We start from the raw sequence: 18459 nt of genomic DNA, 5'->3' as shown, positions 1-18459 counted from the left end.
ATATTGTAGTCAATTTAGCGATGTCTGAAACTCTGAAGTGTGAACAGTAACAATTTAACGAGGCATCAAGTGACCACTCGCATCAAAGTTCTCGAAAAATAAAATGTTTAGACAGAATATTCTACAACGAGATAAGACATATAAGCTCTCAACGCCGCAATGCCTGTCGAGACAATGTATTCGACGCGACAAGTATTTATTTTGTTTTATTGTTATCATTATTTATTTTTTGTTCCAGCGCGATTTTCACCCATGGCAGCCAATGTAAAGTGATCTTTTCCGCTACTTGTTGGCTATTGTGGGGATAATATCTTGACAGGTCAATGATCGAACGAAAGTGGTTAATATTCTTAACATATGAATATATACATATAAGTTCTTTCCTAAAGGATATGGGAATACTGACAACCGGACTTCCTCGAGTATAATAATTGTATGGCTACTTCCGAAAGTAGGTGTATAATATATTGGTTTCTCTTAAATGTATTTTTACGTTGATCGGACGAGTGAACTTTGGAATTTATTTGATCGCAGTGAATCGAATTAATACACTCGTGCTAATGGCCTTACGTTAAATATATGAAAATACTCTAAGCTTAAAAATTAATGCTTTAAATGAAAAATAATTATATTTGGGTACAAAATATGCATGTAAATTCCGATTATTAATTCGACATGACCTATTCCATGAAGCATATCCAAATACTCTGGAGTAAGATAAAAAGTCACGCTGGCATTAATCATTAATATTAAGAATTTAAATGTTAATCACCAAAAATAAAACAAATAAATATATTATATTATGTAAAATGTTTTTTTTTTTAAGGAACGTCGGACTCACGCGGTTTTTTCCGTTTTACTAAAGTATACCATACTAAAATATACGTACAGCGGTTTCAGCCTCGTCATTGTTTTACGATACTTAAATAATTTTTAGTGAATTTTGATAATTTTTAAATATTTTAACTTTTTAACGTATATTCTAATCACTTGCTTAAAATTTAAGTAACAGTTAAACTATAATAGGTCATATTTCACTCAATTATTGAAGCTAAATACACAATATTATTAAAACAGCTGAACACATATTTTAGTATGATATGCGTTAAATAGACGAAGTCGATACAAATGAGTAAGACATCTTCTCAACAGCAATAACAATAAAAGTAAATTATTTTTATATTTTATCATAATAATACTATGATAAATATCATTAAACACTTTTATAAATTAACATAATATTATAGGTATAATATTATATTTTTATATACGACATATTGAAAAAAACAACTATTTGTGTAAAGGTGTCAAATGTGCACTTCATAATTCGGTAGTGGATGTGTTAAACAATTTAAATTCTTTAATACAATGATAAGTTATTGTATAATAGAACTAAAAAAAAAAAAAATCAATTTTAAAGAATTTTATCCATATCAAGTTTTTACGGTTATTCGTTTTTCGAATAATAATAATAAAAATAATAGATTAATATTCCCGTTTGTTCGTATTACTTTTTTTTCTAAGATATTTTTAGTTTTAGAATTCCGAAGCACAAACTAGATTAAATTTTCTACCAGAAACCTACTTTTTCCGAAGTTGAATATATAAGTATTTTTTTTATGCTAAAAAAGTGTCTTCAGACTAAAAAAAAAAACCATAAATAAAACAACACATATCATTGTAAAACCAAAACTAACACATTATCTTTCGTCACATTAGTTGCAGTTTAGTTTTTTTGTAACTATATATGTACCATTATGTGTGTAAGGTTTGTGCTCTGGTTGCAGTATTGTTTGCTAAGGAAGATAATATATTAGTGACGGTATAACGCCATTTATTTATATTTGTTTTTATTTTCTTGAGTTTGTTTGTATTTGATAGTTATTTAAAAGTCTCTTATCATATATTTTAGTAGTATATATTTATAACTTCTATGGAGTTTGGATCTCTCTCTCTATATTAATATCCAATACTACCAAAATATTTCATTATTATGCGATTACAGAGAAAATATTTATATACAGTATTATACATGAAATTTATAATACAAAAGTTGCATTATAGGTAGATATAATAAGTAAATTGAAAAGGTTTAATACGTAGTATAGTCGTAATAGAGGTAAGTATTGCATCCGGCTACATTTTACTACAAATACCAGAGTAAATTATAACATTATTACCATTATTATATTAAGATGATGTAAGATGTAACATGTTTTGATCATTTGTGGTCTATGTGATTTATCAGGTACTAAAATTTCAAATTCTTGATTTATTTTTGTTATTGACTTCCAATTATTGTGTATCTTTTTTTTAGGGGGGGGGAAGAAGGCTATAAAATTCATATTTTTTATATCTTTCTACTATGTTTGTTTATTTTAAATGTTTTAAAATAAATATAAATTTATATTAGTAAGCATTAATATATAATATTTTATATTATAATATATTTTAATCAACAAATTGTCGTCTTTATTATCATTTATTATTATCACTTTTTATGTATTTCTAATTTATCGTAATTTTTTAGTAAATTGATAACATGTCTTTGAATATTTAGAATATATATTGTATTAGGGAAAGTCATATTTTAGCATACTTATATTTTTCTTATTCTATTGTTTACGTTATTAAAAAAAAAATATTTTTCATTATTTAGGTACAACTATTCAATTTATATCTTGGGATTTATGAAAATTATTTGGGGACTTTGCCGTCTACACTTAATAGTTACTAGCTAGTAATGATATGTCCACCCAGGCAACTAGGACAATAAAATTATTCAAACATATCTGTGCCACCATAAAAATTCCTAAAATGCTACTACTGGGAGTAAAATTTGACTAAATAAAAATTCAATTTGAAAATTAAAAACGTTTTTATCTTATAATTCCTGCTAGGATTTATCTTTTGTTTAAAATATTATTCAGTTCTTTCTTCATTTTTGATATAATATTATTGACGCATTATTGTCATAAATTGTATGCTTAAATGTTTGTTTTATGCGTAGTTTAAAAAATATTTTTTATGTCTGATGATGAAATTCGTTTATTTTTCGATAAGCACTATGCGAAATTAGTTGTAAACGATTTTTAACATCGATTAACTAAAAGCCTATAAACAATTATAGTATATTTTTTTTTCATTATAATAATGGTAAATTGGTTTTTATTTAAGCACCCGTAGTCATATCATCAAAAAAGAATCTGCAAAATGTCATACAATGTTAAAAATAATTTAAGCAGTGTGCTTATAAATTAAATGATATACTATAAAGTATTCATTTATTCATCATTAACTGGTTAATTAAACCGTATTCGGTTATTCCTGGTAGTAACACAACAATTAAAATTTATTATTCGTAATCAAGTAAAAATCTTGCCACCGATATTGGTAAAAAAAACCCAACTTAATTTTAAAAGTCTTACATGATATTATTCAGATCACCTTATTATAACATCAAATTTTAATAAAAAATGAAGTATTAATAACTGTAATATACATAGAGAAAAAATTGGTTATAGACGAATATTTTTCTTACAATAGATAATCATACGAGCATCTATTTCAGTAAAAGTCATGGCTGTTCGGCGGTCATTGTTAGCTTCGATATGAAATCTCCGAGTTAACAGTTCCAATAGTTAGTCACCGTTCATGTATAATTTTATAATTTTACTTTTTTTTTAAACACCAAAATTAATGTAAAAGTAAAAATCAATAGACACAGTGTTTTTTCTTATTGTTTTATTTATCACGCGTGATCATCAAACGATAAAAAATCGTCGTTGTTTTAATCAGAATCATCAGACAATTTCACGTCGAAAAAATGGACAAGTAAACTTGTCGTGTAATAAATCCAATTGAGCTGTGATTATAATGGTCGTGTGATAATAATAATAATTTAGTCATTGTATAGGATTTCCATAAATTTAATACTGTCATCGTATAGTGGATAATAACGGGAGTGTTGCAGTGTTAAAACGTTAACTAGACAGAAAAAAATACGTAGGCGATGCCTGGGAATTTACAACTCTAAAATTTTAATGTGGAAAATGACGATTAACATTCAGTAGTTCATCACAACAATTTAAATAAATTATAGTGTTTTCATGCGTGAAAGGGATAAAAAAACGACTTGGAAAATTTGAAATAAATCGCACCCCATCCAGTACAATTATTTTTTGTAATATTTTTTTTCGATCTTAAACAACTATTGTATATCACTGTTTTAACGAGAAACCAATTTTCCGGGAACTACGATCACAGTCATTTTATAAAATTACACAAACAAAAGATGATTATAAAAAAAAGTAATAATAAAATAAATGAAAAAACGTTATTCGTTTTACTTTTAGAAACATAAAAAAAAATCAAAGTCGGACGGGATACACGGACCTCGCAAACAATTATGAGTGAAATTCTATTAAGCCAAAGCTTACGGACATTTCCCTTCAACACGCGTCTCGATATTTTACGGTGGTTTTTCTTTGTGCTTACGCAATTCGTCGAAACAATCGAGTAAGAAACACCTTTTTTGACGTATCTCAAGACACACATTGATTGTCGATTGTCGACTTTCAAAAATGTGAACCTTCAAGCCAAAAAAATGATACTAGAAAATTTAATTTAACATAAAAATGATATGCAAAACGAATACACATCATACGCTTTGTATTATAGCTTGTGACTTATAATCAGCATCCAAAATAAGCGATTTAATTGAATTTTTTTTTAAAAACAATTAAATCATATTATTAAACTAAACGCTTAGAATAGTTTCATTAATGGTGCGAACAGTTTTTTCACATTTCACGATATATTTTAATCACTTGTTTTTTGAAATAAAAACTTCATCCGTGTACCACCTTATGTCGCTTTGAGAAATTATTTTTGCTACAGCGGACCGATCAAATAAACTATGACATATTCCAATAGTCACGTTTATAATAGCGTGGGTGATTTGGAATTATTTAATCACCGTTGGTACATTCATAAAACGGTTACGCTAAAAGGGAGTTACGGCGAAATATAAAGCGACGCGTAATCCATTAATTATACATTTTAATTATACTCGCGTGTAGTTGATCAATTTGTTTTGATTGCGCATCAACAATACTTCGCGTGAAAACCGTTTGAATTTAATTTTTTTGTTTCATTCGAAATAAAGATAAAGTTCCGGGGAATATAATATAATATTTAATTCGTTCACACAAATTCATAATATCAAAAGTTCATTTAGTACAATTTTAAGAGAAACGCGCGATTATTAGTATTATCTATGTTAAATGTTCTTATTTTTGTTGTGAAACGATTCAGAAAACATTGCGTAGTTGTGCAGATTTTTTTTTTCGTGCAACAATAACAATACGTACAACACTATTATATATAAACTCACTAATAACAATAACGCACGCGCCGCCGCCAACGTTTCAGCCGAAACCGAATCGTTGTTTTAATGAAATAATAGTTTCGGATTTAGCGCTTCGTAAACAATAATAATTGTTGATAAATGGTATTCTCGGCGTTTTGAGCTGGCCGGTCACATACAACAACGAACGCAATTCATATATCACATTGTCCTAGCTAGTAACAGCTAATAAAATCGAACGTTTGTGTGGGGTTCCGTCGTAATAACACTGTTAAAGCCGTGTATGACTATTGGAGTGGTGTTTGACACGAAGTATTAAAGGAAAAAATTTGGAGATGAGCACGTCTTGATCTATAAATCACAATTACAGGTGAAATTCAGGTGAAATGAAAAAAATCGGATGGCCCGAGTTACGCTGTGGCGTATCCAGTACACGTTTATAACCATCAAAATAATGAATAAATCATAATATTATATGGTTATATTTCATAAAACAACGTGCATATTTTTATAGCTGATGGAAATTAGAATAATTCTATGAAATTTTTTAATCTAAATGTTTAATTTCAGAACTTTATTAATAATACAATACAAAAATTAATTTCGTTGTTAAAATTTCCATTCAACTCGAAAAACTGAGTAAAGTTACACATTGGTTATACAAAATCATTTAAATAAATGAAAATAAGTAATTTTGCGTTGTTTACTTACCATGACTAGTATATAAATAGCAATTAAGATAATTCTTTACATATTGTGACCATACGATTTCTTTATTTACTTTTAAATTGTTCTAAGTAAAAAATTTAGAAAATTTATTTTTATTATTGATATAATTTTACACGGACTTTTTATTTTTTTTTATGATTATTCATATAATAAGCTGGTGACTGATGATATTGTTTAAAAGATTAAACGATAAAATGAGTATAACATTTTTATCTTTCAAAAAAAGTTCAGACTTAAAATAATATAATAAATTGTTTTTACTTTCGACAATTTATAGGCTTATAATAATTTTAAAGTCGGTACTTTTCACTAAAGCTTATGATGACATTTTGTTTGATTATAAGTTCTCACGTATTTTAATATATGTATATAATATTTACTCAAAACATATAATAACTAGGCCCGTCGTCTATGAACATAAATTGATATATACCGCTTGTTGTCGTCATTGGCATTGTACAAAATATGTATTTTTTTTTTTAAGTTATATTATTACAGCACGCGAGTTTTGTCAAAGCAGTTTTTTACGCGACTATGTCTGGTTGAATAAAATTGACTTATTTTTTTTTATTCATTTAGCGTGAACCGTACACAGCAAACGGAGCGATACGAAACGCGTGCGATCAAAGTCAACGATGACTTCATGAACACTAAGAGCAACCGTTCACGTCACGAATCCATTCCGATCACCCCGCGTACATAATAGTATCAGTGACAGTACGAAATACCATGGCGTTTTGCGATTAAATCTAACAGCTAACCTGATGGAACTATTTCGTCGGCAGTTTAAATGTTTATAGGTAGATATGTATACAGCGATCGTGAACATTGTTTCTTCTCGATCGCTTCGACGGCGACCCACATCAAAACTATATCGACGAAAGACGTGATAATAACAATAATAAAAAAAAATACGACCAGACGATTTGAATCGATTTCCGGTTTATTATCCGCTTTTCAAGCCAGGGTATCGTTGTCGTATGCGATAAATAATAACATTAATGACGATACAGTGAGCGGGATACATTATTATATCTTATCGAAGATCTATAAATCGGAATAAGCATCACTACTTCAGCCGTAAAAATGCGTCATCGAGGAAAATATACCGAAACGATTTTTTTTTTTTTTTTATAACATTATTTATTGTATACGTCATCGAATACTTACTGACTGGTACAGTTAAATAGATTACGTGGTACACGGCGTACACTCGTGTCAACACTATAGATCGGTGGCAGGAGTGGAGTATGGTTTGTGAATGCGATTAGTAGCGTGTTGAAACGACGGCCGGATAAATATAATAATATTATTATGTCATACGACGACGAGAGAACCGAATTCGCGGTTAGGCTCGACGTGGAGATTTCAACGCGGACCACTGTTTATCGGTATAGTCTACGGATCTTGCGGGTGCAAGAGTGCACGTATTTTCGGTTTCACTTGTCGAACCACCACGATTCGACAAACTCCGAACACTGTTAGACGCAAATCAAGAGAGACAACCCCCCTAGGAGTGATCCTGGCCGAGGACTCGGCAAAGACGAAAATGTGATCGCGAGAAAATATACAGACGAGATCGCGATCGAGGGCGTGAGAGGGATGAGTGGGAGCGTGACGACGACGGGCACGACCGAGCTGCGTACGGTCCCGATGAAACTGATGTACCGCCACCGGCGGAGCGGTAGTCGTCGGCGTCGTAGTCAGCGTCGGGCGGCGGCAAACGACGCGACGAGCTTAACGAAATCTGCACGCGGTTTCGCGTGTCGTCGACGCCACCATGGATTTTCGGCCGGCCTACATAATGTGATATTGTTGTGTAGGACCGAGACGACCTACCCCACTGCAAATAAAAAGCGCGTAAGTACGTGCCGCGTGTACGAGGCATCGTCGTTGACATGAACGAACACCTTCCGTGTGTCGAAACCCGATGATTTTTCAGTACTCGCGTTTTGAGAAGGATACAAAAACAAAAAAAAAAAAAAAAATTTAATGATCTACGGAAACGAATTTCGAAATATTATTAGTTACATTGAATTTATTTTGAAAAGACGCTCAGCCAAATTAAATATTATATATTTTGTTGGAAACGCGAACGCATTGCCTTACTGCAGGTTCTATAAGTCGATGGTTTTAACAAAGCTTATATAAGAGGTTTTTAATTTCAGGTTGTAGGTTTTTTTTTTTAACAGGAGTGATTTTATATCATACTATTTTAATGATATTACAAGTGTTTAATAAACAGTTTATAAAATTGTTAAAATTATTTTTTATTAATTTAACGATGGAAGAGTGTGGATAAGCTATTATGTTATCTAATGACAGACTGTTGTTATTTTCTTTTTCTTTTTTTAATTCAGAGACACCATTAATTTAAAATCATAAATTCGGCATATAGAATGTTTTTTTTTTTTTTTATGTGAGGTATAATATTCTATCGTATTCGATTGTTTAATTGTTTATGATTTATAATAATTGTTTGATCGAAAAATTATAATTAGCATTTACTTCAGATGCGATATTTTTTTTTTGTTAGATTTTGTTTTATTTTTTAACTCACCTTATTGCATACTAGTAGGTATAATAAATAAATATATATATATATATATATATATTAGTATTTATTTCAGCCCACGGAGATTAAAATATAATATGTTTCGGCCCAGTCGTTGTGAGACACGATATAGTAGGCCAATATATTGATATCACGATATGCGATGGCAGTAACGTTATCGTCACAGTTGTGATTTAATATATTATTTTATAATTATCTGGATTAATTTACAAGCTCAAAATAACGAAAACTGAAAATCTAACTACAAAATATAATAATTATAAAACATTATAAATATAAAAAATATTTGTCGAGTTTGAATAAATATTAAATTGAGAAATGCGTATTTTATTTTTATTACCTTCCCTCTTATTACATCAGTGAGGCTTTATCTTACTTGCCCTCACTTATCGTGCTTCTACTTTTGATTTGAGAAAAATCTTATTCACTTTTTTTTTACAATTCCATCTCTGAAAATAAAAATAAAATTCTCATATAATACTTACTTTTTTTTTCGTATTTTATTAAAATACTGTAGTTACTTTTCGTTGGTTTTGTTGATATGACGAGCGATTGTGACCTCGAAAAATCCGTTTACTCCTTGTAACATTATCCCCAGTTGATGGTTACGACACGTTTTGTGTTTTTCATGCTACGATCTTACATAGATTAGAATCAGTTTGAGCTTCTCAGATTTATGATTAAATATTATTTTAAAATTTCACGGAAATCGAGAAAACTGCCAGAAATCTTAGGACCGTGCGTGACTTGTTTTACGAAACATTTTTTATATTTGAGGGAGATGAATGCGTCAATCCGACCGATCTATAAAATAAACGAATTTGTATTTTGTACTAGTGATAATAATATTATAACATAACATAATATTTTATACGAATCCCGCGACGGTCATTAAAAAAATAAAAAAAAATGAGAACAAAACAGTAGTGGTGCTGAAATGTAATTGCGTTAAAAAGTTTTTCGTGATAATTTTCTAACTGGACACAATTTTTAACCCTACCGTGAACGTATTATATTACTGTGTAAATAATTAATATCTAAACCACAGCGTAAGACTAATGTTTTTTTCGCACTATTAAAACTATTACTGCGAGTTTGAATATAAATCGTTAACTGTGGCGTAAAACTCATTAGTATGACATGGTGAAATTTCTACCAAAGTTAATGTTTTATTTGTGCGACGAAAACTGTAGAAAATCAGTAAAGCATTAATTTGTACTGCAGTTATTTAATTACACGATTGTCAAGCAAATTGTTGAAGATTAAAATAAGAATATTAAAAACTCTATAAAAGTCTAACATTATGTATTTATGACCAACTCGAATGATAAATATATCATTATTGCGTACCACTAACAAAAAAAAAAAAAAGAATAAACAAAATATATTTAAATTTGTTGATAATAGTCGTCTAATCATTAATATTATAATTTATAATAATTATCAAATATCAATACTCATCAGTTGTTTGTAATATTATATTGCATCAACATAGTAACTTGAAATGTTTACCAAATAATTGTTATTATAATCACTATGAAATATTTCAAGATTTTTATTTTTTGAAGTATACAAGCAAAATGTTCAAAATGTTTAGATCTTTTTTCTATACATTTTGATTGAAAATTACTCGTTTAGTAGAAATGCTTGAACATAATAATATGATACATACAAGTTGTTAATTTTTGAATTAAAAAATATTGAAAGTCTATAGTTACAAATTTACAATATTTTTATTAATTATTAACTATTAAGCTAGAATTCTAATCAAATTTGTCAAGATTTCAAAAATTCACTATCATTTTATAGCTAGAAATAGAAAAAAAAAACTTTTTTTTTATATTATTATCAGTATTTAAAATTTAATACAAATTCCTCATAAGTAGTTTATACTAAAAACATAAAATACAAAAATATTTAGACGATTAATTTATATTATATAAGATAGATATTTTATATTTATTTTTATTTTCAGAAAGATGTTATTAAATTTTGAGCTATATAAGTTGATATAATAATATGCTATAAATACATATTATTACTCGTATATAACAATTAAATACTAATAGTATAATAAGAATAACAACTTTCGAAAAATATAATATCATCTAACAAATTGCTTTAAGACAATGCTACAACCACGTGTGTTGTCTCTGTCTTACATTTATACTACATAGCAATTTTTTTTTTAATCCATTTTATGCTGTTAGTTTTAATATTAGAGTATATTTAAATGTAATCAAACATATTACATATACATATCATAAAATTCAAATTTAACTTTTATAGATAAATTTTAGCCTTTTATTGATGTTTTATTAATTTTAAATTGAGCTATAATAGTTTTGTAAAATATAAAAACTTTTGAATGTTTGTAACTCATTTAAAAATTAAAATATCAATAAAATCCTATGAGATGCGAATACCTTTATATTAATAAATATTATCACCTCTATGCTTGTTACTAGGTATATTAACTTTAATATAAAAGTTAATACTACAAAGATTATTCTGCTAAATGAACATTTCCTATTGTATGCATGTAAAACGGAAATAATTCCTTTAAGTATGGAGTTCTCTTAATAGCTACATCAAAAAACATATCTTGAAATATACCTACCTATTAAGTTATAGGCTGACAAACCGTTTTTGCTTAAAATCGTTTTTCGTATAGAATGATACATCATATAATTACAATTTAACACGCCCATAATAGTGATCCACTCGACATAATATAATGCGCAGCAAAACGGTATACACCAGCCTAATTTTTTATTGTTATTTTGTATATTGCATTGTTTCAAACTTTGTTAATTTAGAAAACGTTTGAAAACAATATTAATTATATTTACTTTAGTTTTTTATAGCTAGGGTTTTATTAATATATTTTGATGTATAATATATTATTATTTTATATGATGCTGTTTACTTTAAATAAATAAAATAAAGAGGTAGGAAAATCGGTTCATTCTGCTGTATAGTCAAGTAAGTTGCTTAAATGAATGTATTAAATTTGAATTTAACGATATATTATTATTTTTTTTTCATTTTTTGTACATAAAATCGATATAGAGTGAGATGGAATATCGACTTATATCACCAAGTACTTTATTTTGCATTTTGTGTTTAGATGTCTATTGATATAAAGTAAAATAGCTTATTTTACTATACGTAAGTACTAAGTTATAATGTAGTAGATTGAATTACTTTTAATGGAAGACATTACATTTTTAAATATCAATGTGTATATAAAATATATACATTAATAACTACTGACTCCGTGAATCATGTAAAAATTATAAATAATAAATAGAATTATTTATAATTTTAATATGTAATTTTGTTTAAATTTGAACAAATATTCATGAAGAAATGTCGTTTTTTTTTGCATTTTATAGTTCAATTTTAAATGGCTAATGAGGACATTTTTATTTGATTACCCAACTTTATATCCTATAAAAATTTTACATTTCATAGATGTTCATCGGCAAAATATTTTTAATTTTTTTTGACTTTTGATAAATATTGTTAAGCTTTATAAAAATAAATTGTGCTTATATTATTTAAATATGTTTATTGTTTACATTTTAATGAATAACTTTATATTTTATTATTTTTAACTTACATATTTTTTTTCATCGATATTTAAAAAAATGTTTTGTGTTTTTAAATAGCTCAAAAAAATTGTAATACATTTAAAGTTAGACTATAAAATGATCAAATAAATATTAACGGGTTTTGTTTTCAAGTTACGCAAAAAAAAAATTAAATCGAAATGATCAAAAACTGTAGTTGTATAATAATTCCTATTTTTTCTTAATTTTTTCCAGTTTTTTTTTTTTTTTTTTTAAATATTTTGAATTTTGACGTTTTTTAAAATGCAAACTGGATTCAAATTAATATCTAAAAGCACACTTAAAGTTGAAAATCGAAACATTTTTTGACTACTTATTGGGTATGCATACATAAAAATAAAAACATACAGATCATTGTAAAATCAATATATTTAGTATCATTGTTTAGAATCTAAAAAATAAATAAAAATTTATATTTCTAGAGCTCAATTATAAGTAAGTGTATTATACTATAATACATATTCACGTAATAATCAAACAACATAGAAATTGAATTTATATATTCAGGTCAAATTATTATCAAACGTAGTTTTTTATTATGAATTATTTACTGATGAATAAGTTAAATATAGTATATTCAAGGTGAGAAATCACTTAGATAAATAATAATAGATATTATTTTTATTTATTCAAGTATGTAGTTATATATGGGATAAAATCTAAATTCTTTACTTAAAATTTTGATAAAAATTAGTATAATTTTAATATTAACATAAATATATGTATATTTTATAGTATGAAAAAGTGAAAAACTTTATAAACTTACAATTTACAAAGTAATGATAATGTCAAACAAATAATCAATTATTTAAATGATTTTTTTTAGTAAAAAGAAAATTATCTGAGTAAATAAGTTTAAGTTACACGTTATTTGTAAAATTGGTGAATTGATAGTAAAATGTGTCTTAATACATTGAATATAAAAGGTTTTAGTAGACTATGTAACTTAAACCGATACCAGGAAAAAAGTTTTTAAAGTAAGTTTGGACATTCGGTTAAATTAAATAATACTTTATGTAAAAATATATAAATAAATTAAATATAATTTTTGTCTTCTCCTTTTAAAAAATATAAAACTTAAAGAACGAAGTTATGGCTCATAAGAAAAGGGGTGGCTGTCCAAAAATATTACATTTAATAAATAATAAAAACGCACGAAATGATTTTGAACACCTATAAGTATAATATTATGATCTTTGAGATGAAGAAAATAAAATATTGATGTATATTCTAAAATGTATCTTATATATTCATGCAGTAAAAAAAAAAAAAACAGTAAAGCACCAGTTTTTTAAAAATTCATTACAAAACTGTCTAATAAAACTTATCAATCACATTTTTTTTTTTACTCTTAGTACCTAAAAGATATAATATTTGTTTTAATAGGTAATTTTTTGTTTTAAATTGTTTTAAATTTTTACGTTGGATATAATTTGTTATAAATAGATTCACGAGTACATTTTAAATTACATTGTTTTATATTTATTTTAATTTTAAGACAGAATGTCAGAGAATTTATATTGCAACAATTCGATATCATATTTATATCAGAAGTGCAATCGCGCTTTCAAAAGACATTTTGATCTATAAAATATATAAATTATTGTTTTTTTTTTTATTTGTTACCTGGTTACTAATATAAATTAATGTATTGAGCCTTAATAATCTGTGATTTATGAATTGTTTATTATAATATTTCATTTTACTTTACGTTTAGAATGAAAATGAGTGTAACACGGCGTTTTGTATAGGCAAATTCAGTACATTCATGTGTAGGTGTAAGATAATATATTATTATTAGTCACCAATGCTATATCATTACATATTACACAGTAAAGTTGAACCTCGATAAGTCAAAATTTTCGACTTATCGAAGTTTTAAACTTATCGAGATTCCAATCTCCACTGTATACTTTTCTTATAATAAATCATATTACACTTACACGATAAGTTTAGTATATAAATGCATTAGTACTTTGAAAATTATTCAAATAAAATGCATGTGTTGTACGATTTCTATACTTATAGTTATGTAATTTATAATTGTATACATTATTTTCTTGGCGTTTTTAAACAAAATAATATTATTTTTATTGTTATTTAATTTTTATTTCTTATTAAAATGTATTGTCAGGTCAATCATGGTTTGAATAATTTCAAAATTAAAAATGAATAATTTTTTACTTATTATTTTATGATTTTACAATATTCTCATATTGTATTTTATTAAACGTAAAAAACAAAACTAACTTAATTCTTCGCCAAAATAAACATTAAAAAAAAAAAAAAAAAATGGTATACAAGGAAAGTAAATGCATTTTGAAAAACAAACATTATGTACAAATTTCAATAAAACAATCAATCAGTTACCCATATTCTTAAATAATATAATATATAATACGATCAATATAAATTATTTTAATATTCACAGTTAGTAACGAGTTTTGAATATTTTTATATGTAGTCAATAAATACCTCCTTTTATGTTAAATGATTCTTCCAGTCTTAGGGTGAAGCATTTTCTAATGTAAATAATTGAATAATTGAATTTAAGATAATTCAAATATGAAAAAGTGATAATTAATTGCTTTTTTAAAAAAAAAATACTTAAATTTTACTATTTATTTTATTAATATATCAATAATTGACCAAATAATAAATATAACAAGTCTATACAACAATATTAAACAAGTGATAACGATGTGTAGGATATAATAAAAAATAAAATATTCTTATGTTCATGTAAATCTTTCATTAAAATAGATAAAATATGTAAGATAATATTATTATATATATAACTATATTATATAAATATGACATTATGCTTAATGGAATATTCGTTCAATAAAACATGTAACAGCTATATTTAAAAAAATATTGTATGCTTTCCAAAATCTATTTAAAATTCTATTTTTTTTTTTTTATGGTCATTGATTTGTTTTACATTGTTAATAAATACCTTTGCGTTAAATTATCAACTGGCATCAGCATGAAAAAATTCACTGTAAACTCGGTACAGTTTTATAAAAGGCAGAAATTCATTTGTCTGTCAGATTATTGTCTGAATAAACCAAATTTGAGAAAAACGAAATGTTAATATGGTTAAATTTAATACAAATCATATTTTATTTTATTATTAAAAAAAAAAAGAAATCGAGAAAAGAAATTTATTGTAATGTCATGATAATATTTATAAATGGTTAAATTTAAAATAGTTTATATTGTACACGACTTAAATAATAAACGTTTAAAAATTAATTACAATTAATAAATCATATTATTTATTATGTAAATTAGGAAGTTAAAATAGACACATTAACAAATGTAAATTGTATGCAATAGTTTGTATTGGTTCAAGGGTTTTCCTTTTTTTCTTATAATTATAAAGAGTTTGAATTTGTTTTTGACATTTACTATATTTTAAAATATAGCTTATCCTGATGGAATAATATTAATTTATCTTAGATCAAAATTAGGCATTTTAACAAAGAACAAACACTTTTTTGCTACTAAAATAAGTCTTATTTTTACTAATTTCAACTCTTACTTATGTCGATTATTATATATTTTATGCTCACAGTGACACTTTTACGTGAAAAGTTTTTGGCAAAAATATATTTAACCTAGGTACCATATTACTAATAATAATATAAATTAAAATAATAGAGGCCATCTTTGCTCAATTATTTTTTCCGTATTAAATAATTTATTAATTTTTAATTTCATATTTCCAAGCAAATTATATTTCAAAATATGTTAAAGTATACAAATTTGATTTGAATTTGAAACTTATAATTTGTTAATAATTATGAGTACCTATATAATAATTTGATAAGTTATAATATAACACAAAACAAAAATAAAATGTTCTACACACTATATTATAGTTTTTTTGTTTAGTTTTAGGATGTATATTTTGATGTTTTTGTGTATATATTTTTATAATTTTTATACTCAGTTGGAAATTACGTATTTTGGTAAATAATTTTATATCGTGATTTATACTAAAAAAAAAAAAAAAAAATAATTATCTAGTTGTATTATCAGATCCTTATTTTTATGATCACCTAGTAACTTAGTAACTTAAATTAAACGGGATAATAGACCAATGAGAATCCTAATATTACAAATCGTTTAATCTAAATAATACGAGATAACTGTTATAGATTTTATTTTTTTACTATATCATAATGTTATCTGTATATCCTAATAACACTGCTAACGTATAATAAAATACGATATACGGTTGGTGTTAATACCAGTATTAACCGGAACGGTGACAGAAACTCTAATTTTTATTTTTACGATCTAAGCCGTAGCATTAGCTATGAAGTATTAAACTATACACACATTATCGGTATTACGTTATTTTATTATTTTATATAACAACACGAATTCAACATATATAAGGTCATATTTTTATATATCATATAGACAATTGTATAACCATTAAAATTATTTAAGTTGAACCAATATTGAGATTATACGAGAAATTTATAATAGCGGTTTTACAGATGATCACTCGAATTCTTTATATGTCACGATCACTTAATACATTAAATTCCGTTTAATAGATTTGTTTGCCGAATTATTAGCTCGGGTTACGGGATGTCTGGTACTAATTTATAAAAATAAACGTAGTTTTCACACTTATAAAAAAAGGACACATAATACAGTACTCTACATGTATACAATAAACATATATTACTATAATAACATCATATAGGTACATGTTGTGTTGTGTATAAAGGTAAGCACTACAGTCGAATAATACAGTGTTTACACATAACACTAATAACGATAGAGTGATATTACGCTATGCGAATAATTATTTCATCAAAACTTATACATACGCCTCGTTTTATAATATTTACTGTAAAATCGTTCTCGACACACTCACTTGTGCTCGTCTATACCACAAATGGTTACTATGTTTTTAACTAGAATTTAGTGCGAACGCTCCGATGTCACTTGAAAGCTTGCTGAACACCGACACCTTTTGTGTAATCTATACGATCACTGTTGGCGTTATCAAATCATCAAATTTCCGTTTAATAACAAACCGTTCATTATTACCACGTCATAATGTTATATGCACGTTGATTTTTCGCTACGTTTACGGACCCGTAGACACGTTCCTGGCCGAACACACTCTTCATTAAACATCACTGCACATTGGGCCAAAATGCGTTAAACTCAAAATCATATCACATTTAAAATTCGTTAGGGTATCCTTTGACAGCACGTTAATCAACTGCAGCTGTCGAGTAGTATGCGCGATACGATTATCGAAATTGAACAACTTAGACCGGATAATGATATTTTGTTTGTTAAAACTGAATTAGCTATAATAGTAGGTAATATGCTCTAGGTATAATAATATATTGTATGTATTTGGCAGAAACGCGTATCCACGGTAGTAATAAAGCTACTGTCTGTCTGAATAAAAAAACAAACTACAACAGTTTTATTCTATTATATTAGACGCGGTTTTCTCGGAAAAAAAGAAAATATATATATCGTTGTAATTTGATAAAATTGTATTGTCCATAAACCGTATTGCACAATGTCCTGACTGGATCGATATTAAACCCAAAGCTTATGGCTGCTTTCGTGACCAATCGAATTCGATCGTTGCCGTTTCGTAACGAAGAAATCGCGCACACCCTTTGCAAGCGCACCGTATAATATAATTCCAAAATTGAAACAAAGTAGAGAATCAGTTTGTACAGTTGAGTGGACTATTATTCATGGACACAATAGAAGCTGAAATAAAATATTATTTTTACGTACGGACTGTACCGTACGCTGTCTATACAATGAAAATTGACGATGATCGACACGCAGTGTGAAATCAAAACAGGACTATTATATTAGTCCAAACGTGTCTGTTATCGCTAATTTGAAACTATATGCTATATAAGAATATACTATATCCTAACCTTTATTACCTAAGGTTATATAAGATTATATGCCTCGATCATATAATATAGTATACGATTGTGTAGATAATATGGTAGTCAAACCTTCTTCTTGATACCTAAAAATGCTATAAGACATTGGTTTTCGTGTATATAGAATCGACTAAATACCAAATTGTGAAATTTTATTCCATACTCCAAATCTTATATATATAAAAAAAAAAAATATTA

At 26.5% G+C, this 18459-nt stretch overlaps 1 protein-coding gene across 1 annotated transcript in view; it reads right to left on the bottom strand.

The window, feature by feature from the left end:
* Positions 1-7769, bottom strand: part of LOC114122736 (cell adhesion molecule 3-like) — a 393513-nt gene extending 385744 nt beyond the window's left edge. Inside the window, exon 1 of the mRNA XM_050210832.1 lies at positions 7268-7769. The gene's annotated coding sequence lies outside the window, so the exon portion shown is untranslated. The remainder of the gene's footprint in view (positions 1-7267) is intronic.
* Positions 7770-18459: the final 10690 nt, after the last annotated feature.

The sequence above is a fragment of the Aphis gossypii genome, chromosome 1, assembly GCF_020184175.1.
Source record: "Aphis gossypii isolate Hap1 chromosome 1, ASM2018417v2, whole genome shotgun sequence".
In the NCBI taxonomy this organism is placed as follows: domain Eukaryota; kingdom Metazoa; phylum Arthropoda; class Insecta; order Hemiptera; family Aphididae; genus Aphis; species Aphis gossypii.
Note: the sequence above shows the minus strand (reverse complement) of the source record. Positions and strands in the feature narration are given on the sequence as shown.